Source organism: Lissotriton vulgaris, chromosome 1_1 (assembly GCF_964263255.1).
Source record: "Lissotriton vulgaris chromosome 1_1, aLisVul1.2, whole genome shotgun sequence".
Classification (NCBI taxonomy): domain Eukaryota; kingdom Metazoa; phylum Chordata; class Amphibia; order Caudata; family Salamandridae; genus Lissotriton; species Lissotriton vulgaris.
Genome location: NC_141685.1, coordinates 19,392,429 through 19,417,553, shown reverse-complemented (window position 1 = coordinate 19,417,553; position 25,125 = coordinate 19,392,429). Strand labels below are relative to the sequence as shown.

Genomic DNA, 25,125 nt, shown 5'->3' with positions numbered 1-25,125 from the left:
CGTTCCTGGGCTTATTTCTATGCTGGGCATTTTGCAAGACTATGAAGGAAGTTGGTCCACCTTTTTTACCTTTGCTATTGGTTGTTCTTTGTTTTCTATTTATTTCCAGAACAGAGTTCAACGAAGGGGGTGCGGTTCTCAGTGCTGTTCACTCATGGCCAAAACTGCCTGTACCTATGGGTAGTTGGTTCATGGGTTTTATTTTAAGCATACTAAAAATAGGTATTGATTAGGTAGAAGTGTTTACATTGTATGCTCTCTGTTTTCTTTCCAATAGTTTCAGGTTGAGGAACATATAATCATCCTGCTCTCTCCTGGCATCGCTCCCTCACTTCTTTATTAATTCAGGTAGGGTGTGAGATGTAATAGAATTGGAATAAGGAAACGTATCTCATTAATACTTTATAGGACTATTGAAGTATAATTCCTTATTGTGTTTCCTGTGTCATCCTCAGATCTCTCTCCCAGCTGTTCCTACCATTTCCTTCTCCCGTTTGATGATTCTAACAGTCTGTGAGTATCTCAGACTTGGGATTATCGAGAGGTGGGCCCCCATAGAGCATCAATACCACTCTGAGGATTCTGGAAGGAGGTACCGTTCCCCTGCAGCTGTAGGCACTAAACTGCAGAATCCAGTTGTACCTACTTGCTGCTCGCTGGCGACTCCGATGCAACATCTGAACCAAAACTGGTACACCAGCTCTGGAGGGTCAGATCTGTTTTCCCACCAAGCTTTGAGAAATCAGTACCTACCGGAGCCGTGCCACACCAATACCTGGGGTACCGGATCCTCTGCAGCAATCATCGAGACGAAGAGTCCAATCCAAACTCCAATTGCCCATGAAGCAAGCACCTATTGAGGGACATCAAGATGCATGAGACCCACTGTCCAAAAATCGGCTGCGCCTGACCACAAGGACATCTTGACACGAGCCCCATCATGACCTATCTATTCTGCACCTAGCCCGCCCAGTGAACCAGATGTGTTCCTGTGGTTCTGAGGCCCTTGCAACTTGATTCCTTGAGTGGGACCCCCCCCCCGGACTTACCTGTAAGTCTCCTTGTGGAGTGTGTTTTCAGGTGGCCCCCTTCTTCGTAGTGCACCAGCTCTCTGCTTCCAGCCAAATCTGGAAAGCTACTGAAAATACGCTGGTGTAACATTGGGCCGGGCCTTGCAACTTATCTCTTATCTAATATAAGAAAGTGAACCTTGAAATCCAACTATATGATTTTATTTGAATTTTTCTATTTTCTCCTGTTCACTTCAATGGTGCGTAATGGTGTGTAATGGTGCGTAATTGTGCGTAAAAGTGATCAATTTTACAAACTTTGAAAATTCATATCTTAAAAAGTACTTACTGTATAACAAAGTTCTTGGTCTGATAAATTATACTTAAATTGATGTTATTTTGGAAATTGATCCTGGATTTATTCTTGAGTGTGTGTGTCATTTATTGCCTTTGTGAGTACAGCAAATTCTTAGCACTACCTTCTGATAAGCCTAGCTGCCTGCCCACAATACCACAAATAGAGTGTTAGTGTTATCGGCTTTTGCCTCTGTGTACCAATCTGGGGCTCACTGGACGCTCTGCACAGTGTACTTTATTTTAGTGCACTATATACCCGCTTTGTACAGTTTCCCAGCCTGCTCCCCATCCATTAACCCCGGATCACTACCGTCAATGATTCTCAGACTATCGCTACCTACGTGGTGCCTTGGTTACATGGGGAGAAGTAACAAATCGCTTCCCTTAGGGAGTCACGGAAGACCCATGTTGTGCAGCAGCTTTGGGCAGAGCCGCTCTGTGGGAACCGGGGTTTCCCTCTTCCACAAGTGCAGACGCAGCATTAGTGGGTTGTAGCTAGAGTATGTATGGGCTAAGTACTCTGAGTGTGTGCCTAGGTCGGCCATTGAGGGGGCTGCTGAAAGACCGTCTAATCACGCATGGAGGTCATGAACTGGAGAGTATAAGGAATACTCCCGCCTCTGGCCATGCTGGAACCACCAGAGATCCAGGAGGTCCCAATCTATCATCTATTGCAGAAAAGAGGAAGTTAAACTCCGGGCAGGAGAGTTTAGGAGTGGCGGGTGGACTCAGCCCTGCAAAGTGTCACACATCCACTGTGACACTAACGCATTTTAAGTAACATTACCGCATGTGAAATGATTGTCACGCAAATCAGCGTACTTAAAAGCGGAGTGTATTACTGGTATTTGAGGTTCGTAGAGTCTGATATTTTGTTAGGTGACAGAAACGCCAGCGGTCACTATCAAGCCTGACTGAAGCTCTGAGAGTCTGCGGCAGCGCGCCGCCCATGGCTTTTGCGCGCTGCTCCAGCAGGCTGGGGTTCAGATGATGTAACAGTGGGGCCGCTTGGACAGAATGGAGGTGGAGGTCCCTCCTCCTGTGAGGTTAGTGAAACTCTGCTAGAATGGAGGTGGAGGTCCCTCCTCCTGTGAGGTGAGTGAAACTCTGCTAGAATGGAGGTGGAGGTCCTTCCTCCTGTGAGGTTAGTGAAACTCTGCCAGAATGGAGGTGGAGGTCCCTCCTCCTGTGAGGTTAGTGAAACTCTGCTAGAATGGAGGTGGAGGTCCCTCCTCCTGTGAGGTTAGTGTAACTCTGCTAGAATGGAGGTGGAGGTCCCTCCTCCTGTGAGGTTAGTGTAACTCTGCTAGAATGGAGGTGGCGGTCCCTCCTCCTGTGAGGTGAGTGAAACTCTGCTAGAATGGAGGTGGAGGTCCTTCCTCCTGTGAGGTTAGTGAAACTCTGCCAGAATGGAGGTGGAGGTCCCTCCTCCTGTGAGGTCAGTGAAACTCTGCTAGAATGGAGGTGGAGGTCCCTCCTCCTGTGAGGTCAGTGTAACTCTGCTAGAATGGAGGTGGAGGTCCCTCCTCCTGTGAGGTTAGTGTAACTCTGCTAGAATGGAGGTGGCGGTCCCTCCTCCTGTGAGGTGAGTGAAACTCTGCTAGAATGGAGGTGGAGGTCCTTCCTCCTGTGAGGTTAGTGAAACTCTGCCAGAATGGAGGTGGAGGTCCCTCCTCCTGTGAGGTTAGTGAAACTCTGCCAGAATGGAGGTGGAGGTCCCTCCTCCTGTGAGGTTAGTGTAACTCTGCTAGAATGGAGGTGGAGGTCCCTCCTCCTGTGAGGTTAGTGAAACTCTGCCAGAATGGAGGTGGAGGTCCCTCCTCCTGTGAGGTTAGTGAAACTCTGCTAGAATGGAGGTGGAGGTCCCTCCTCCTGTGAGGTTAGTGAAACTCTGCCAGAATGGAGGTGGAGGTCCCTCCTCCTGTGAGGTTAGTGAAACTCTGCTAGAATGGAGGTGGCGGTCCCTCCTCCTGTGAGGTGAGTGAAACTCTGCTAGAATGGAGGTGGCGGTCCCTCCTCCTGTGAGGTGAGTGAAACTCTGCTAGAATGGAGGTGGAGGTCCCTCCTCCTGTGAGGTTAGTGAAACTCTGCTAGAATGGAGGTGGAGGTCCCTCCTCCTGTGAGGTTAGTGAAACTCTGCTATCACCTCACGTCTGACTGGTCGTGGTCAGTGGGGGAGACTGAGAGGCCAAGGCTCCTCAACAGCATCCTGGGCCAGCGCTGCTCTTCAATGTTTTGAAGCAAACACACCAGGGCAGGATGCAAAGAGTCTGACCAGCCTGCTGCTGCTGGCAAATCAAGTAAACCCCCTGTGCCTTAAACACACATCTGGCCTGGTGTGGTATGACCTGGAGCTGGAGTAAAGCGCTCTGAAGCCTCCAGTGAGCGGTGAGGCGCCTCCAGGGCACACAGGGAGGCTTGCTCCTCGTGCTCTGTGTCTGTGCAGCGCCTTGGACGGCTCTGCCTCACTTCTAGGCACGCCCGGATTTACTGCTCCTGCTTCCGGTGTGCTCGGTGTTGCACGAGATTCTGCGCACGCGCAGTACGGTATACGCAAGCCGTATCAACGTGCTGGGCACGCGCAGTGCAATGGTTTGGAAGTGTCTCATGATCTGCACACGCGCAGTATGAGTCTCGCGTTCTGCACATGCGCAGTACAGCAGAGCCGGCTTGTTTCCGGAAGCTCCTCTGCAGCCCTCTCTCTGCTCCCGGGATCCAGAGAAGGGCGCGGGCTGGAAACTAAAAGCCGAGCGGAATGAACCGCACCTCGAGACCCGCCTCGGGCCCGGTAATTACGCTGGGAATTGACGTTCATGTTACTTTGCCTCCTAATGTCCCTGCCCCCCCTCTAGCTGTGTCTGGCCAGTGCTCCAAAGCACAGATTCTGCCTCCGAAGAAGCAACGCAGAAAAACAGGGTCTGTCAGCCCCTGCTCAAAGAGCAGGAATCCTGCACGGAGGGACGAGTGTTCTAACAAATAAACTTCACTCTTTACCCAGCCCCTGACTGAGCTACCAGCCGGGAGAGATCACTCCCTGCCACTGACCCGACCCGTCACAAGAATTACAGACTCTATGTCACCACTGACCTGACCCACCACTGACCTGACCCGTCACAAGAATTACAGACACTATGTCACCACTGACCTGACCTGTCAGAGGAATTACAGAATCTATGTCACCACTGACCTGACCTGTCAGAGGAATTACAGAATCTATTTCACCATTGACCTGACCCTTCACAAGAATTACAGAATCTATGACACCACTGACCCGGCCCGCCACAAGAATTACAGACTCTATGTCACCACTGACCTGACCCGTCAGAAGAATTACAGAATCTATGTCACCACTGACCTGGCCCGTCACAAGAATTACAGACTCTGTCACCACTGACCTGACCTGTCACAGGAATTACAGAATCTATGTCACCACTGACCTGACCCGTCACAAGAATTACAGAATCTGTCACCACTGACCTGGCCCGTCACAACAATGACATAATCTATGTCACCACTGACCTGGCCCGTTACAAGAATTACAGAATCTATGTCACCACTGACCTGGCCCGTCACAAGAATTACAGACTCTATGTCACCACTGACCTGACCCGTCACAAGAGTTACAGAATCTATGTCACTACTGACCTGACCGTCACAACAGTTACATAATCTAGGTCACGACTGACCTGACCCGTCACAAGAATTACAGAATCTATGTCACCACTGACCTGACCCGTCACAAGAATTACAGAATCTATGTCACCACTGACCTGACCCGTCACAAGAATTACAGAATCTATGTCACCACTGACCTGGCCCGTCACAAGAATTACAGAATCTATGTCACCACTGACCTGGCCAGTCACAAGAATTACAGAATCTATGTCACCACTGACCTGACCCGTCACAAGAATTACAGAATCTGTCACCACTGACCTGACCCGTCACAAGAATGACAGAATCTATGTCACCACTGACCCGGCCCATCACAAGAATTACAGAATCAATGTCACCACTGACCTGACCCATCACAAGAATGACAGAATCTATGTTACCACTGACCCGACCCGTCACAAGAATTACAGAATCTATGTCACCACTGACCTGGCCCGCCACAAGAATTACAGAATCTATGTCACCACTGACCTGACCCGTCACAAGAATTACAGAATCTGTCACCACTGACCCGACCCGTCACAAGAATGACAGAATTTATGTCACCATTGACCTGACCCATCACAAGAATTACAGACTCTATGTCACCACTGACCGGGCCTATTCACAAAAATGGTCAGAAAAACTGGGGTCAGGGCTAGAAACCTTTCAGTTATCTTTGGATCTGGGCAGAACGGTGTTATGCTCTGCTACCCTGCAATCACAACATTTTAAGACAGTGTTTTCACTATATCACACCCCGGCCAGAATCGCCCAGTGGGGCGGCACAACTGGAATAACATGCCCCCGATGTGATTCAACTGAAGCAGATATTGTGCACATGTTTTCGCAGTGTCCTCAATTGTTTACCTTGAAAATAGCTATCGAAGAGTTTTTTGATAAATCACTTAGGATCAAGATTAAACTCACAGATGAATTAATCATGCTGGGGGTGGGGGACACGGCAGATGTTCTACCAGTAGAGTTTATTTTTGTCTCACTTGCGGTTTATCGCATATGTATAGCAAGAAATTGGTTGGACAAGGCTCCCCCCGTTCCAAGTTTGGATTGCAAGCCTTCTTTCTATGTACAATCTAGAAAAAGCAATCTATGAGAGGAAAGGTAGGAGAGCTAAGTTACTAGGTAACAGAATATGGCAACCTATTACAAGGTGGAAAAATAGTAGGTTAAATCTAGGATAGCGGATGGAAGGTCGTCATAATATCCTATAGACGCTTTTTACTTTGCTTTGTTGTATTGCAATGGGTAGTACATATTACACACATGTTTGGTGGATCTCTTACGTCACAATGTAGCAGAATAATGTTGTAATGTATACAACCACTTGTGAAACTGTTGTGTGCTGTAACATATACAGGAATATGCGGAAAAATTATTTTGGAAATGTTTAATAAAAATATTTTTAAAAAAACAAAAAACAAGAATTACAGAATCTGTCACCACTGACCTGACCCGTCACAAGAATTACATAATCTATGTCACCACTGACCTGACCCTTCACAAGAATTACAGAATCTATGTCACCACTGACCCGACCCGTCACAAGGATTACAGAATCTATGTCACCACTGACCCGGCCCGTCACAAGAATTACAGAATCTATGTCACCACTGACCTGACCCGTCACAAGGATTACAGAATCTATGTCATCACTGACCTGGCCCGTCACAAGAATTACAGAATCTATGTCACCACTGACCTGACCCGTCACAAGGATTACAGAATCAATGTCACCACTGACCTGACCCGTCACAAGGATTACAGAATCTATGTCACCACTGACCTGGCCCGCCACAAGAATTACAGACTCTATGTCACCACTGACATGGCCCGTCACAAGAATTACAGAATCTATGTCACCACTGACCTGGCCCGTCACAAGAATTACAGAATCTATGTCACCACTGACCTGACCCGTCACAAGAATTACAGAATCTGTCACCACTGACCCGACCCGTCACAAGAATTACAGAATCTATGTCACCATTGACCTGACCCATCACAAGAATTACAGACTCTATGTCACCACTGACCGGGCCCTTCACAAGAATTACAGAATCTATATCACCACTGACCAGACCCGTCACAAGAATTACAGACTCTATGTCACCACTGACCTGACCCGTCACAAGGATTACAGAATCTATGTCATCACTGACCTGGCCCGTCACAAGAATTACAGAATCTATGTCACCACTGACCTGACCCGTCACAAGGATTACAGAATCTATGTCACCACTGACCTGACCCGTCACAAGAATTACAGAATCTATGTCACCACTGACCTGACCCGTCACAAGGATTACAGAATCTATGTCACCACTGACCCGGCCTGTCACAAGAGTTACAGAATCTATGTCACCACTGACCTGACCCGTCACAAGAATTACAGAATCTATGTCACCACTGACCTGACCCGTCACAAGAATTACAGAATCTGTCACCACTGACCTGACCCGTCACAAGAATTACAGACTCTGTCACCACTGACCTTGCCCGTCACAAGAATAACAGAATCTATGTCACCACTGACCTGACCCGTCACAAGGATTACAGAATCAATGTCACCACTGACCTGACCCGTCACAAGGATTACAGAATCTATGTCATCACTGACCTGGCCCGTCACAAGGATTACAGAATCTATGTCACCACTGACCTGGCCCGTCACAAGAGTTACAGAATCTATGTCACCACTGACCTGACCCGTCACAAGGATTACAGAATCTATGTCACCACTGACCTGACCCGTCACAAGAATTACAGAATCTATGTCACCACTGACCTGACCCGTCACAAGAATTACAGAATCTATGTCACCACTGACCTGGCCCGTCACAAGAATTACAGAATCTATGTCACCACTGACCTGGCCAGTCACAAGAATTACAGAATCTATGTCACCACTGACCTGACCCGTCACAAGAATTACAGAATCTGTCACCACTGACCTGACCCGTCACAAGAATGACAGAATCTATGTCACCACTGACCCGGCCCATCACAAGAATTACAGAATCAATGTCACCACTGACCTGACCCATCACAAGAATGACAGAATCTATGTTACCACTGACCCGACCCGTCACAAGAATTACAGAATCTATGTCACCACTGACCTGGCCCGCCACAAGAATTACAGAATCTATGTCACCACTGACCTGACCCGTCACAAGAATTACAGAATCTGTCACCACTGACCCGACCCGTCACAAGAATGACAGAATTTATGTCACCATTGACCTGACCCATCACAAGAATTACAGACTCTATGTCACCACTGACCGGGCCTATTCACAAAAATGGTCAGAAAAACTGGGGTCAGGGCTAGAAACCTTTCAGTTATCTTTGGATCTGGGCAGAACGGTGTTATGCTCTGCTACCCTGCAATCACAACATTTTAAGACAGTGTTTTCACTATATCACACCCCGGCCAGAATCGCCCAGTGGGGCGGCACAACTGGAATAACATGCCCCCGATGTGATTCAACTGAAGCAGATATTGTGCACATGTTTTCGCAGTGTCCTCAATTGTTTACCTTGAAAATAGCTATCGAAGAGTTTTTTGATAAATCACTTAGGATCAAGATTAAACTCACAGATGAATTAATCATGCTGGGGGTGGGGGACACGGCAGATGTTCTACCAGTAGAGTTTATTTTTGTCTCACTTGCGGTTTATCGCATATGTATAGCAAGAAATTGGTTGGACAAGGCTCCCCCCGTTCCAAGTTTGGATTGCAAGCCTTCTTTCTATGTACAATCTAGAAAAAGCAATCTATGAGAGGAAAGGTAGGAGAGCTAAGTTACTAGGTAACAGAATATGGCAACCTATTACAAGGTGGAAAAATAGTAGGTTAAATCTAGGATAGCGGATGGAAGGTCGTCATAATATCCTATAGACGCTTTTTACTTTGCTTTGTTGTATTGCAATGGGTAGTACATATTACACACATGTTTGGTGGATCTCTTACGTCACAATGTAGCAGAATAATGTTGTAATGTATACAACCACTTGTGAAACTGTTGTGTGCTGTAACATATACAGGAATATGCGGAAAAATTATTTTGGAAATGTTTAATAAAAATATTTTTAAAAAAACAAAAAACAAGAATTACAGAATCTGTCACCACTGACCTGACCCGTCACAAGAATTACATAATCTATGTCACCACTGACCTGACCCTTCACAAGAATTACAGAATCTATGTCACCACTGACCCGACCCGTCACAAGGATTACAGAATCTATGTCACCACTGACCTGGCCCGTCACAAGAATTACAGAATCTATGTCACCACTGACCTGACCCGTCACAAGGATTACAGAATCTATGTCATCACTGACCTGGCCCGTCACAAGAATTACAGAATCTATGTCACCACTGACCTGACCCGTCACAAGGATTACAGAATCAATGTCACCACTGACCTGACCCGTCACAAGGATTACAGAATCTATGTCACCACTGACCTGGCCCGCCACAAGAATTACAGACTCTATGTCACCACTGACATGGCCCGTCACAAGAATTACAGAATCTATGTCACCACTGACCTGGCCCGTCACAAGAATTACAGAATCTATGTCACCACTGACCTGACCCGTCACAAGAATTACAGAATCTGTCACCACTGACCCGACCCGTCACAAGAATTACAGAATCTATGTCACCATTGACCTGACCCATCACAAGAATTACAGACTCTATGTCACCACTGACCGGGCCCTTCACAAGAATTACAGAATCTATATCACCACTGACCAGACCCGTCACAAGAATTACAGACTCTATGTCACCACTGACCTGACCCGTCACAAGGATTACAGAATCTATGTCATCACTGACCTGGCCCGTCACAAGAATTACAGAATCTATGTCACCACTGACCTGACCCGTCACAAGGATTACAGAATCTATGTCACCACTGACCTGACCCGTCACAAGAATTACAGAATCTATGTCACCACTGACCTGACCCGTCACAAGGATTACAGAATCTATGTCACCACTGACCCGGCCTGTCACAAGAGTTACAGAATCTATGTCACCACTGACCTGACCCGTCACAAGAATTACAGAATCTATGTCACCACTGACCTGACCCGTCACAAGAATTACAGAATCTGTCACCACTGACCTGACCCGTCACAAGAATTACAGACTCTGTCACCACTGACCTTGCCCGTCACAAGAATAACAGAATCTATGTCACCACTGACCTGACCCGTCACAAGGATTACAGAATCAATGTCACCACTGACCTGACCCGTCACAAGGATTACAGAATCTATGTCATCACTGACCTGGCCCGTCACAAGGATTACAGAATCTATGTCAGCACTGACCTGGCCCATCACAAGAGTTACAGAATCTATGTCACCACTGACCTGACCCGTCACAAGGATTACAGAATCTATGTCACCACTGACCTGACCCGTCACAAGAATTACAGAATCTGTCACCACTGACCTGACCCGTCACAAGAATTACAGAATCTGTCACCACTGACCTGACCCGTCACAAGAATTACAGACTCTGTCACCACTGACCTGACCCGTCACAAGAATTACAGAATCTGTCACCACTGACCTGACCCGTCACAAGAATTACAGACTCTGTCACCACTGACCTGGCCCGTCACAAGAATTACAGAATCTATGTCACCACTGACCTGGCCCGTCACAAGAGTTACAGAATCTATGTCATCACTGACCTGGCCCGTCACAAGGATTACAGAATCTATGTCACCACTGACCTGGCCCGTCACAAGAGTTACAAAATCTATGTCACCACTGACCTGACCCGTCACAAGGATTACAGAATCTATGTCACCACTGACCGGGCCCTTCACAAGAATTACAGAATCTATATCACCACTGACCTGACCCGTCACAAGGATTACAGAATCTATGTCATCACTGACCTGGCCCGTCACAAGAATTACAGAATCTATGTCATCACTGACCTGACCCGTCACAAGAATTACAGAATCTGTCACCACTGACCTGACCCGTCACAAGAATTACAGACTCTGTCACCACTGACCTGGCCCGTCACAAGAATTACAGAATCTATGTCAATACTGACCTGGCCCGTCACAAGAATTACAGAATCTATCTCACCACTGACCATACCCGTCACAAGAATTACAGACTCTGTCACTACTGACCTGACCCTTCACAAGAATTACAGAATCTATGTCACCACTGACCTGACCCGTCACAAGAATTACAGAATCTATGTCACCACTGACCTGACCCGTCACAAGAATTACAGAATCAATGTCACCACTGACCTGGCCCGTCACAAGAATAACAGAATCTATCTCACCACTGACCTGACCCGTCACAAGAATTACAGAATCTGTCACCACTGACCTGACCCGTCACAAGAATGACAGAATCTATGTCACCACTGACCCGGCCCATCACAAGAATTACAGAATCAATGTCACCACTGACCCGACCCGTCACAAGAATTACAGAATCTATGTCACCACTGACCTGGCCCGCCACAAGAATTACAGACTCTATGTCACCACTGACATGGCCCGTCACAAGAATTACAGAATCTATGTCACCACTGACCTGGCCCGTCACAAGAATTACAGAATCTATGTCACCACTGACCTGACCCGTCACAAGAATTACAGAATCTGTCACCACTGACCCGACCCGTCACAAGAATTACAGAATCTATGTCACCATTGACCTGACCCATCACAAGAATTACAGACTCTATGTCACCACTGACCGGGCCCTTCACAAGAATTACAGAATCTATATCACCACTGACCAGACCCGTCACAAGAATTACAGACTCTATCTCACCAACTTGGGAGGCAGCAGCTCGCTCCGGCTATTTCTTTGGTAATGGTCAAATACTGAATAATTGCTGCTATTTTCCGAGCTGCTATTTATACTGTAAGCAGTCTGCAGATTTAGTTACCCTTCACAACATAACCTGCACTGTGAAGTTTCCTTCCAAAAAAAGATTTGTTTTTGAGAATTGTCTTACAAAAAGTGAAATTTCTTCACCCTGTTTTTCTCCAGATATTCCTGCCTTCTTGGTGATCAGTCATTACATCACAGATAAGAACATCTGGAGTCATTGTATAACAGCAACTACATCAGGAGTCGGTCCATCAGGAATACCTTTAAAGCACAACTTGGCAGGTACTTTTTAATTTGTTCTATATTTGTAAATATATGTATGCTAGCTCTCTAGACTTTGAAACAGGACAGCTAGGTTTGAATCCTGGCTTGGCTCAACATTCTGTGAGTCTGGGCAAATCGCTTAAACCCTAAACACAGAGTTAAAAAATCTGTCATTTTGGTGCATACTCTGGTTCTGATGTAAAGTGCTCTAATGCAAAAATATGTACACACATATACTTATCCATGCCCAGTGTTTTGGGCGCAATAAATAGAGAATTTCTTGCATCTACATGGTCCCAGTCTTGTCTTATTGTGGGGTGTGTGTATATATATATATATATATATTTATATATATAATATACATGATGCAACCCAGCCTCATGCATGTATATATATATATATATATATATATATATATATATATATATATATATATATATATATATATATATATATATATATATATATATGTATATAGTTAGGACCTAGTTTCCATAGGAAATTCGCAACATTCTATTGGGAATAACTTTGGCGCCGATGGTTGAATCTTCGCGAATTTCTCAAAGAAGATGGCCCGCTCCACTCTGCTCCTTCCCTGAAAGTCTTGGGAAGATTCGTCAAGCGGGGGCCGAGAAAAAAGGGGGGTCCCAAAACGTGTTTTACCCTGTTAATTTCCATAGGACGATTAGACACGGCTACAGCCCGAACCGCTGAACGGAATTACACCATATTTTGCAAAATGGTAGAGTCTGATTCGCAGATCACCCTTTTGTTTAAATGGTGTTAATCCCTCCAGTAGTTGTTGAGAAAATCGAATTTGAAAACATTTATATATCTCTATTATATATAACTACCGCCCCATCTCGCTCCTCCCGTTTCCAGCCAAAGTCATCGAGAAGACCGTCAACAAGCAGATGGCCGCCTTCCTCGAGACGAACGGATCCCTCGACCCCTCACAGTCCGGCTTCCGAGCCAACCACAGCACCGAGACCGCCCTCATCGCCGCCACCGATGACATCCGAGCCCTGATGGACAAGGGAGAAACAGCGGCCCTCATCCTCCTAGACCTCTCCGCGGCATTCGACACGGTCTGCCACCGCACCCTAGTACGGCGCCTCAGCAACATCGGCATCCAGGACAAGGCGCTGGAATGGATCATCTCCTTCCTCGACGGAAGAACACAGAGAGTCCGCCTACCACCGTACAAGTCAGAGGCCTCCGAAGTCATCTGCGGCGTCCCCCAAGGATCATCTCTGAGCCCCACCCTCTTCAACGTCTACATGAGCCCCCTCGCGGCCATCGTACGCAAACACAACCTCAGCATAATATCCTACGCCGACGACACCCAGCTGATCCTCTCCCTGACCAACGACCCCGCCGCCGCCAGAGCCAACCTGCACGAAGGGATGAAAGAGGTAGCCGAGTGGATGACAACCAGCCGCCTGAAACTGAACTCGGACAAGACGGAGGTCCTCATCCTGGGCTCCTCACCCTCCGCCTGGGACGACTCCTGGTGGCCTCCCGCCCTGGGCACCGCACCCAAACCGACAGTCCATGCACGAAACCTGGGCTTCATCCTGGACTCCTCCCTCTCCATGACCAGGCAAGTCAACAACGTCTCCTCGGCGTGCTTCAACATCCTACGCATGCTACGGAAGATCTTCTGGTGGATCCCCACCGAGACCAGGAAGACCGTCACCCAGGCCCTCGTCACCAGCCGACTGGACTACGGCAACGCCCTCTACGCCGGTACCACCGCCAAGCTCCAGAAGAGACTCCAGCGGATCCAGAACGCCTCAGCCAGACTCATCCTCGACATCCCACGAACCAGCCACATCTCCGGACATCTGAGAGACCTTCACTGGCTCCCCGTCAACAAAAGAATCACCTTCCGCCTCCTCACCCACGCACACAAGGCCCTACACGATCAATGCCCGAGCTACCTCAACAGCCGAGTCAACTTCTACGCTCCCAAACGCCACCTCCGATCAGCCAACCACGCCCTCGCCGCCGTCCCCCGCATTCGAAGAGCGACTACAGGAGGAAGGTCCTTCTCCTACCTGGCCGCCAAGACCTGGAACTCCCTCCCTCCCGACCTGCGCCTGACCCAAAACCACCTCTCCTTCAGGAAGAAGCTGAAGACCTGGCTGTTCGAGCAGTAGCGGCCCCCCCCCCCCCCCCCCCCCAGCGCCTTGAGACCCTACGGGTATGTAGCGCGCTTTACAAGTGACACTGATTGATTGATTGTATAAGCGCGCACCGTACACGCACGGGTCCACGTACCGTGCGCGCACCGTACGCGTACGCGCGCGGACCTTCGCGTGCGCGAGCTGCATGCTGATTGGCTGCCAATGTCTGTCAACACTCCAAAACAGAAATTGTTGGCAGCCATCTTGTGCCTCGGTAGACTGAGGCACAAGAAAGCAGAAAAAAAAACGTGTAGACCCCCTAGGCCTGCTCAGGGGGTCCCACAAGGACCCCCAAGGCCCAAATGTTTTTTATTTTTTTGTGAAAAATCGCGCGGTACGTGCACCGTGCGCGTACCTCGCCAAGGTACGCGTACTGTGCACGCACCCCTCGATTTCTCAAAAAAAAAAATTGGGGGGTCCTCGTGGGACCCCCTGAGCAGGCCTAGGGGGTCAGGGTGCTTCTATCCTGCCCCCTTTGCGTGTTTTCCATATTTGTTTCACTGCTTTCTTGTGCCTTGGTTCTACAGAGGCACAAGATGGCTGCCAACACTTCCTGGTTTGGAGTGTTGACAGACAGTGGCAGCCAATCAGCATGCCTTCCCGAGAAAGCAGCATGCTCATTGGCTGTCAATACTTCTAACCAGGAAGTGTTGGCATCCATCTTGTGCTAGGTAGACCGAGGCATAAGAAAGCAGAAAAACAAACGTGTCGTAAAAAAAGGGGCCGGGTAGACACACCATGACCCCCTAGGCCTGCCCAGGTGGTCCCAAAAGGACAAAAAAGGCATTTTTTTTTTTTTAAAAAAACCGGTCTGTTTTTTTAAAAATAACCTCCCGGGGGGATCAAATCGCGAGGGCATAGTGATAAAGAAGTGTGGGGGGTCCCCAATCCCCCCCCCACACTGCCCGTAAGACCTCTGCCCCCCGGGGCAGAGCAATGCAGCCTACTGGCGCATACTGGAGGTTCCAGGTGGGCTAGTTGGCCCACAGGGACCCCCAATATGCAAGGGGAAATAGTTCACCCATCTGCAAACGCGCCAGGGGGCTGCGTTGCAGAGAGGTGTAAAAAAGGGTGTGGCCTCTACACCTTTCTGCAATGCAGCCCCCTGGCGCATACTTTAGGTTCCAGGTGGGCCAGTTGGCCCCCAGTATGCAAGGGGAATTATTTCCCCCTCTGCAAACACGCCGGGGGCTGCGTTGCAGAGAGGTGTAAAAAAGAGTGTGGCCTCAATACACCTCTCTGCAATGCAGCCCCCTGGCGCATACTGGAGGTTCCAGGTGGGCTAGTTGGCCCCCAGAGACCCCTAGTATGCAAGGGGAATTAGTTATTATTTATTATTATTATTAGGGAGATTTATACAGCGCCTGGTTTACGCCCACAGGCGTGTCCCCGCGCTATGATAAGTGGGGTGAGCAGTCCAAGCAGCCATCACAACCGTCTACCGTCTAAATAGGTGAGTCTTAAGTTTCCTTCTAAACACGGATTCTGAAGACTCCAAACGTAACTCTGACGGTAGGTCATTCCACTGCTTCGCAGCCAGATATCTGAAAGACCTTCCCCCCATACGCGCCTTCTTGATTTTTGGAATTTTCAGGAGTCCTGTGCAGGAGGAGCGCAGATTCCTTGTGGGCTCATACCTGGTGACCAGACTCTGTAACGGGGCAGGGGCTTTGCCACCCAGAATGCGGTGACACGTGGCAAGAGCTTTGAATTCCACCCTGCTCCTGACAGGAAGCCAGTGCAAGGCCCGGGGTGCTGCCTTTGAGGATGATCTTCTAGGAAGCCTCAGAATAAGGCGAGCAGCAGCATTTTGTAGCACCTGGAGGCGATTGAGAGCCTTTCCCGTGGCCCCCAGATACAGCAAATTGCCGTAGTCCAGGCGTGAGGTGACTAAGGCATGCACCAGCGTCCGGCGAGCAGTAATGGACAAAAGATCCAAGACCTTCCTCAGAGTTCTTAAAACTCCGAAGCATGCCCCCACCACTTGGCCAATCTGGGGGCCAAGGGCAAGGTCAACGTCCAACCACACCCCAAGATTCCTTACTTCCTGGCAAGGAACAGGTGTCTCTCCTAGGCAGGGTGGCCACCAAGCCGACGACCATACAGATGGGCATCCCCCCACCACGAGCACCTCGGTCTTACTGCCATTAAGTTTCAGGCAGTTGGCGGACATCCAGGTTGCCAGTTCTTGCATGCACACTCAAATTGTCCGCTATCAGACCAGGCACACGTGAGAGGGAAATAACCAGCTGCGTGTCGTCGGCATAGGACACAAGGCGTAATCCATAGCTTTCAACTATGGCCGCCAGCGGGGAGACATATAGATTAAACAGAGTCGGGCTCAGGGACGAGCCCTGCGGCACGCCCTGGCCCAACCCAATCTCCCTAGAATAGCACTCTCCCTGGCGGACCTGAAAGCATCTGCCTGTCAGGAAAGACCGAATCCACCCAAGCGCAGCCCCTGATACCCCTCCATCATTCAGACACTGTAGCAAGGTGGAATGAGCTACAGTGTCGAATGCTGCGCTTAGGTCCAAGAGGATCAGAGCCATAGTCTGGCCCTCATCCACTCCCTGCCGTAAGGATTCTACTGCCATAAGCAACGCTGACACCGTTGAATGCCGTTGGCGGAAGCCGAACTGAGAGTCATGGAGTAGGGAGGCTTCTTCTACAAAGCCCATCAGCTGGAGGTTTGCAATTTTTTCAGCAACCTTTGCCATGTATGGCAAAAGAGAAATCGGACTGAGATTGTCTAACCTGTCATAGCTGATGTTGGGCTTCTTTTGGAGAGGAAGGACTACCGCCCATTTCCAGGCCTCAGGGACTGTGTAGGTCCCAAAAGAGATGTTCAAGAGGTGGCGGATATACGGCTCTAGTATATGCAGACTGCCCATCAGGCGCCTAGGTGTAGTAGGATCTCTTGGGGAGCCTGATTTTATCGATCCACAGATCTGAATACGTTTTTCAGTAGGCGGGGTGACAAGTGTAGTTAACACCTGGTGTCCTCCCCTTACCCCGCATTCTTCTGCAATCTCGGGGTCTATGGTAGCTCGACTTGGAAAGGCCGAATAAATAATTGCCACCTTGTTAGCAAAAAACTCTGCTACTCGGTTACAACTGTCCACCGTACAGAATTCTTCTGAGACTGCTGCAGGCTTCCCGACCGCGAGAGATTTGTAAATTAAAAACAATTCCTTCGAGGAGTTTTCTGCTTCCTTGATCCTGGTGTCATAATACACCTTTTTAGCCTTTCTGATTAATCTATGGTAGTTGCGCCTACTTACAACATAGTCCATTCTAGCTTGAGCGGCAAAATCTAATCTCCACTGCCTTTCTGCACGTTTACATGCGCTCTTGGCCATGCGCAGCTCTTCTGTATACCAAGAGGCCGTTTTCAGGGCACGTCCCTCCGTTCTAATCAGGGCGAGCGGGGAAACCTGGTCCAGGGCAACCATAATGCGCTGGTTCAGGTTATTATTAGCTTTCTCCACATCCTCACCCCCCGGGTCACCCCCCATCATAAGTGCCTCATTAAACCTGGCTTGGGAGAAGTTAGCCCATCTCCGTCTCTGGTGATGTAATGCTACCTGCTCCGGTACTCTAGCTCCCGGAATGTAGATCGAGAAGGGCACCAGGTAGTGGTCCGACCAGGGAATAGGTACGGGGGTTGCGGCCTCCACCTGTCCCCAGTTGGCAAAGATGGGGTCCAATAAGTGGCCCTGCAAATGGGTGGGAAGTTTACCTATCAGCTCAAGCTGAAGCGTACTCATCGCTTTACAGAGGTCCCCAGCCATCTTATCCACAGGATCGTCCAGGTGTAGGTTGAGATCACCCAACACCAGGAACTTATCCATGCGCAGGGCTACCTCTGTGATACCTTCGACCAGGCTATCAACGAATCTGGCAGATGGGCCAGGTGGCCTGTATATCAGGAGGCCCTTCACAGTGTACCCCCCGTTGACTTGAATGGAGAACTCACCCGCCTCACTATCTATGATAGCCGTCGGCTCCAAATGGCAGCTTAGGCCCTGCCTGGCAGCAATGGCTATTCCTCCACCTCTACCTCGGTCTATCTTGCCTTACCAGCGTATAACCCTCCGGAATGGCTTCGAGGGCCTCTGGGGAAGAGTCACAGTCCAGCCATGTCTCAGTGAAAAAGACTAGATCCCATTGTTTTTCGCTAAGGAGATCATAAATATCTAGTCTGTGCTTGCGTAGAGACCGGACATTTAGCAAACCACAAACCAGCTTGTGATGCTCTCTTTTAACCGACTTAGACAGGTCAAAAGTAAACTGGCAGTGTCTGCAACCCGTATTCTCTTCAACGCTTAAGCTGTGCAGACAAGAGCTGCTAGCGCACATGTTACGGAAGGACAACAGGTCATCTCTGCTCCAACATGTGTGACCTCTCGGAGGGGCAGGGGGCATGGCCCTGGCCCGCGCCCGTCCACGGACGGGAGCAGACGGGCTTAACTTAGGCGGTACTTCGGCGCGCCTTTGTCGCGCCCGCTGCGCTGTCAATAACACATCCGCCTTATATCCCCCCAGCGTCCCAACAACTAGAGCGCTGCACACCGCTACCGGAAGTAGCTGGCTCGGACCTTCCACGCCCTCTGCTCGAACGGTGCTAGTCACCGGCGTCAGAACGAGGCGGGAAGGAGGGACGAGTCCAGCGCTGTTCGTACCGTTGCTGCTACTGCCTGCCTTCAGGTGAGAGCATCAGCAGAGCAGAGCAGAGTGCAAAGTTTCCCAGACCGGTGAGCAACAGTAAATATGCAGATCAAGCAGCATACGGGGGAGCGTAGACGCTCACACTTACACAGTGCCCCTGATAAATTAAAAATGAGCTCACACGCTCCTGCAATTTAAAATGGTAGTAAATCACCAATGCGCCGGGTAACCGTGTTGTAAAAGCGGCAGGGACACTGCCACTGTCCACTTACCACAAAGGGGCCCAGGATCCAATGCCTTATACCCCCCCAGCGTCCCAACAACTAGAGCGCTGCACAACGCTAACGGAAGTAGCTGGCTCGGACCATCCTGCTCCACGCAGAAGCGGTCGCTCCCCTCACCTCCCTCTCCTGGTGGTATTGTATCATTTTACTGCAAATCCGACTCAAAAAGAATCCGTGCAGCGCTCGAGAACGGTGTTGCTCACTTGTTCCACTGTTTGTGTCTTCGAATAGCATTGTGCAGCGCTCGTGACCTACGCGCTTTATGTAGGACTTAAACAGTTATTTCTAGGCTCTCTGTGCTGCGCTCGTGTCCTGCGTGATTTGATAGCAGTGCAACCGATTTTTGTTAGGCTTTGTATGCAGCGCTCGTGTTGTTGGACATCTGACATTGATAATAGATAGCTCTGTGTGCAGCGCTCGATAACGCTACTTGCCTCACATTTATTTCCGCTAGCGCTTTGATTGTGTTGCACCTCGAGGTGTGTAGCGCTTTGTATCATTTACTTTCGTGCATTTGTTTACCTAACAGCCATTTTGTATTGACCCCTTGGCCTGTCCCAGACCCTCCCTGCACCTAGATCCCGCCTCCCAGCTGACCCTCCCACCCACAGAGGTAGAGCCTACGCTTGCCCTCGTGGAGAGCTGTGACCATCCTGCTCCACGCAGAAGCGGTCGCTCCCCTCACCTCCCTCTCCTGGTGGTATTGTATCATTTTACTGCAAATCCGACTCAAAAAGAATCCGTGCAGCGCTCGAGAACGGTGTTGCTCACTTGTTCCACTGTTTGTGTCTTCGAATAGCATTGTGCAGCGCTCGTGACCTACGCGCTTTATGTAGGACTTAAACAGTTATTTCTAGGCTCTCTGTGCTGCGCTCGTGTCCTGCGTGATTTGATAGCAGTGCAACCGATTTTTGTTAGGCTTTGTATGCAGCGCTCGTGTTGTTGGACATCTGACATTGATAATAGATAGCTCTGTGTGCAGCGCTCGATAACGCTACTTGCCTCACATTTATTTCCGCTAGCGCTTTGATTGTGGTGCACCTCGAGGTGTGTAGCGCTTTGTATCATTTACTTTTGTGCATTTGTTTACCTAACAGCCATTTTGTATTGACCCCTTGGCCCGTCCCAGACCCTCCCTGCACCTAGATCCTGCCTCCCAGTTGACCCTCCCACGCTCCGCCCCCCTCCACTCTCCATTTGAAGCAGATGAACCAACGTGCAGCGTCCACGCGCTGCGGCCGCGCCGAAGGTGCGCCAAAGGTAAGCCCGTCCGCGCCAAGCCCGCGCCCAGCGCCAGACCCCCTGGCCCCCGCACCACCCACCCCACCCGCATTACATACGACCCCTCCACCCTCTTAGCCCTAAACCCCGGTCGACTCCCCAACTGCGCCCAAGCCGCTCCTGGACACACCCATGGACCCTTCACATGCAACTCCTGCAAGTATGACGGCACCAAGACCAACTCATCATCCACTATCACCAAACAGATTTCTGACACCAACCACCTAAAATGCATCCTGCTCAACACCCGCTCGGTCCACAAACACGCCATCGACCTTTGGAATCTACTAGACACCATCTCCCCGGACGTCGCCTTCCTAACAGAAACATGGATGAACGCCTCCTCAGCCCCAGACATCACCATTGCCATCCCGGAAGGCTACAAGATCATCCGAAAAGACTGCACCCACCATACAGGAGGAGGCATCGCTATCGTCCACAAGAATTCCATCCGCATCTCAACCAGCTCAGACGCCAACCTCGCTAGCGCCGAGCACCTTCACTTCCAGATCCACACCGACCCCAAGACCACACTCAGAGGCACCCTCCTCTACAGGCCACCTGGACCCCGGGCACAATTCACTGAAGACATCACTGACTTTATCACTCCACACGCCCTCCCCTCCGAGGACTACATTCTATTGGGAGACCTCAATTTTCACCTGGAAAAGAGCAACGACAACAATGCCACCACCCTTCTGGACATCTCGCCAACCTCGGACTCAAAGAACTTGTTAATACCCCCACTCACTTCGCAGGTCACACACTCGACCCCATCTTCACCTCCAGCAAACATATCTCCTTCAGTCACACCACAGTTCTCCATTGGACGGACCACAGCTGCGTTTACTTCAGCTACAAAAAGACCACAACCCACAACCATCCTCAACCTACTCTGCGAAGAAACTGGAACAAAATCACAATAGACCAGATCTCCTCATCGCTTCTTCAAAACCCCCCTGCCCACTCTTCGAACCCCAACCAAGCAGCCATTAACCTCACTCAATGGCTAACCAACAGCGCCGACAACCTAGCACCTTTGAAAAAACGTCAAATCAAACTAGGCAGCAAAAACGCCCCCTGGTTCAACGATGATCTTAAGAAATCCAAGAAACTCTGTCGCTCCCTTGAGAAGGCCTGGAAAAAAGACCCAAACACCAGCACCAGGGACGCCTTCAAAAACGCCACCCGCATACACCACCAACTGATCCGGACTGCAAAGAAAGCCGCATTCAAAGATCGACTAGACAACAACGCCCACAACAGCAAGGAATTATTCAACATCCTCAAAGAGTTTACCAACCCCACTGCCAACTCCAACGACATCACTCCCTCTCAAACCCTCTGCGACTCCCTAGCTTCGTTCTTCCACGACAAAATCGCAGACATCCACAGCAGCTTCAACAACCAACCCGGAGACCAACCCATCCAAAGCAGACTCCATCATCGCACCCCACCTCCGAGACGTCATCAACTGCTCCCTCAACTCCGCCACCTTCCCGGAAAGCTGGAAACACGCCGAACTCAGCGCCCTTCTGAAAAAACCCACAGACGACCCCACCGAACTAAAAAACTACCGCCCCCATCTCGCTCCTTCCATTCCCGGCAATAGTCATCGAGAAAGCTGTCAACAACCAGCTCGCCGCCTTCCTCGAAACAAACAAATCCCTCGACTCCTCACAGTCCGGCTTCCGAGCCAAACACAGCACTGAGACCGCACTCATCGCTGCAACAGACGACATTCGAACTCTACTGGACAATGGAGACACAGTCGCCCTCATCCTCCTCGACCTCTCCGCAGCCTTCGACACAGTCTGTCATAGCACCCTGTTACAATGCCTCAGTAACATCGGAATCCAAGGAAAAGCACTGGAATGGATCACCTCGTTCCTTGCCGGAAGAACTCAGAGAGTCCGCCTCCCACCATTCAAGTCGGAGGCTACTGAAGTCATCTGCGGCGTGCCACAAGGATCTTCACTCAGCCCCACCCTCTTCAACGTATGCATGAGCCCCCTCGCGACCATCGCACGCCAACACAACCTCAACATCATCTCCTACGCTGATGACACTCAACTGATCCTCTCACTCACCAAAGACCCCAACACCGCCAAAACCAACCTACATGAAGGAATGAAAGAAGTAGCCGAGTGGATGAAGCTCAGCCGTCTGAAATTGAATTCAGACAAAACAGAAGTCCTTATCTTAGGTACCTCCCCCTCCGCCTGGGACGACTCCTGGTGGCCAGAGGCCCTTGGAAAAGCACCCATCCCGACGGACCACGCACGGAACCTGGGCGTCTTTCTAGACTCCTCACTCTCGATGACCAGACAAGTCAACGCAGTTTTATCGTCTTGCTTCAACATTCTTCGCATGCTCAAAAAAACATTTCGCTGGATCCCCACCGAAACTAGAAAAACGGTCACCCACGCACTAGTTACAAGCCGCCTGGACTACGGAAACACCCGATACGCCGGTTCCACCGCAAAACTTCAGAAAAAACTCCAACGCATCCAGAACGCATCAGCCAGACTCATACTTGACATCCCGCGTAAAGAACACATTTCTGGTCACCTGAAAGACCTCCACTGGCTCCCCGTCAATAAGAGGATAACATTCCGCCTCCTAACTCACTCACACAAAGCACTTTACGAACTTGGACCCGAATGCCTCAGCACACGACTTTCCTTCTACACCCCCCCCCCCCGCCAGCTACGCTCTTCCAATCAAGCCCTTGCTGCTGTACCTCGCATCAACAAAACTACCATGGGAGGAAGATCCTTCTCCTACCTGGCGGCTAAAACCTGGAACTCACTTCCCATTCACCTTCGCCTCACTCAGAACCACCTAGCATTCAGAAAGCAACTCAAAACCTGGATATTCAACAAGTAATTCCCCACCCTTCCTCAAGCGCCTTGAGACCCTCTGGGTATGTAGCGCGCTATATAAATTCATTGACTTGACTTGACTTGACTCTGCTCGAACGGTGCTAGTCACCGGCGTCAGAACGAGGCGGGAAGGAGGGACGAGTCCAGCGCTGTTCGTACCGTTGCTGCTACTGCCTGCCTTCAGGTGAGAGCATCAGCAGAGCAGAGTGCAAAGTTTCCCAGACCGGTGAGCAACAGTAAATATGCAGATTCCCCCTCTGCAAACGCGCCAGGGGGCTGCGTTGCAGAGAGGTGTAAAAAAGGGTGTGGCCTCAATACACGTCTCTGCAATGCAGCCCCCTGGCGCATACTGGAGGTTCCAGGTGGGCTAGTTGGCCCCCAGGGACCCCTAGTATGCAAGGGGAATTAGTTTCCCCTCTGCAAACGCGCCCGGGGCTGCGTTGCAGAGAGGTGTATAAAGGGGTGTGGCCTCATTACACCTTTCTGCAATGCAGCCCCCTGGCGCATACTGGAGGTTCCAGGTGGGCTAGTTGGCCCCCAGGGACCCCCAGTATGCAAGGGGAATTAGTTCCCCCTCTGCAAACATGCCAGGGGGCTGGGTTGCAGAGAGGTGTACAAACATTTTTTTTTAAATGTATAATAAAAATATGTAATGTAATTAAAAAATAATATATCTAAAAATAAATAATTTATAATAATGTAGTAAATCAGTATAAAAATATAACAATTATTACATTTAAAAATGATCATTTAAAAAAACTTTGAAATTCACTGAAAAAACCATAGGTTTCAGGCACGTTATAGTTAGGAATTAGCATTTAAAAAACCATTGAAATTCACTGAAAAAAACATAGGTTTCAGCCACGTTATAGTTAGGAATTAGCATTTAAAAAACCTTGCAAATTCACTGAAAAAAACATAGGTTTCACACACGTTATAGTTAGGAATTAGCATTTTAAAAACCTTTGAAATTCACTGAAAAAAACATAGGTTTCAGCCACGTTATAGTTAAGAATTAGCATTTAAAAAACCTTGCAAATTCACTGAAAAAACCATAGGTTTCACACACGTTATAGTTAGGAATTAGCATTTTAAAAACCTTTGAAATTCACTGAAAAAACCATAGGTTTCAAACATGTTATAGTTAGCTGGACATTACTGGTCTAAAACATATGTACTTACTCATAAAGACAGTATTGAGACAGTCATTCACTCACTAACACACATATACACACACTCATCCACTCATCCAGTCCTGCACACATGCTGTCTTCAAAACACATATGAACAGTGAGTCACTCATTAATGCATCTATGTGCTAAGTAATATCCCCCACCAAACCATGTAAACACTCAGACACTCATACTGATACTCAAAAAACCAACTAATAACCTATATAGGCACTCATGTAGCTACGAACTAACCCATGCAGCCACTTATTCAAAAAATGTGTGAGACTGATACAGATATTTACATATTTAAACATTACTCACTAACCCATGTATTCACTAACATACAATTAATCAGTCAGTTATACAATCAATTTTACAAAAAAGTCATCCATTTATATGTAATGTTATGTAATGTAATGTAAATTGATACTTGTATAGCG

General features: G+C 49.1%; 1 protein-coding gene across 2 annotated transcripts in view; it reads left to right on the top strand.

The window, feature by feature from the left end:
• Window positions 1–4,005: 4,005 nt before the first annotated feature.
• Window positions 4,006–25,125, top strand: part of LOC147736996 (uncharacterized) — a 100,955-nt gene continuing 79,835 nt past the window's right edge. The window contains exons 1-2 of one of the 2 annotated variants that reach the window (XM_086956458.1): window positions 4,006–4,143; window positions 12,099–12,221. The gene's annotated coding sequence lies outside the window, so the exon portion shown is untranslated. Of the gene's footprint in view, window positions 4,156–12,098; window positions 12,222–25,125 lie in introns of both variants that reach the window. The other variant, XM_086956403.1, reaches the window with a different exon arrangement.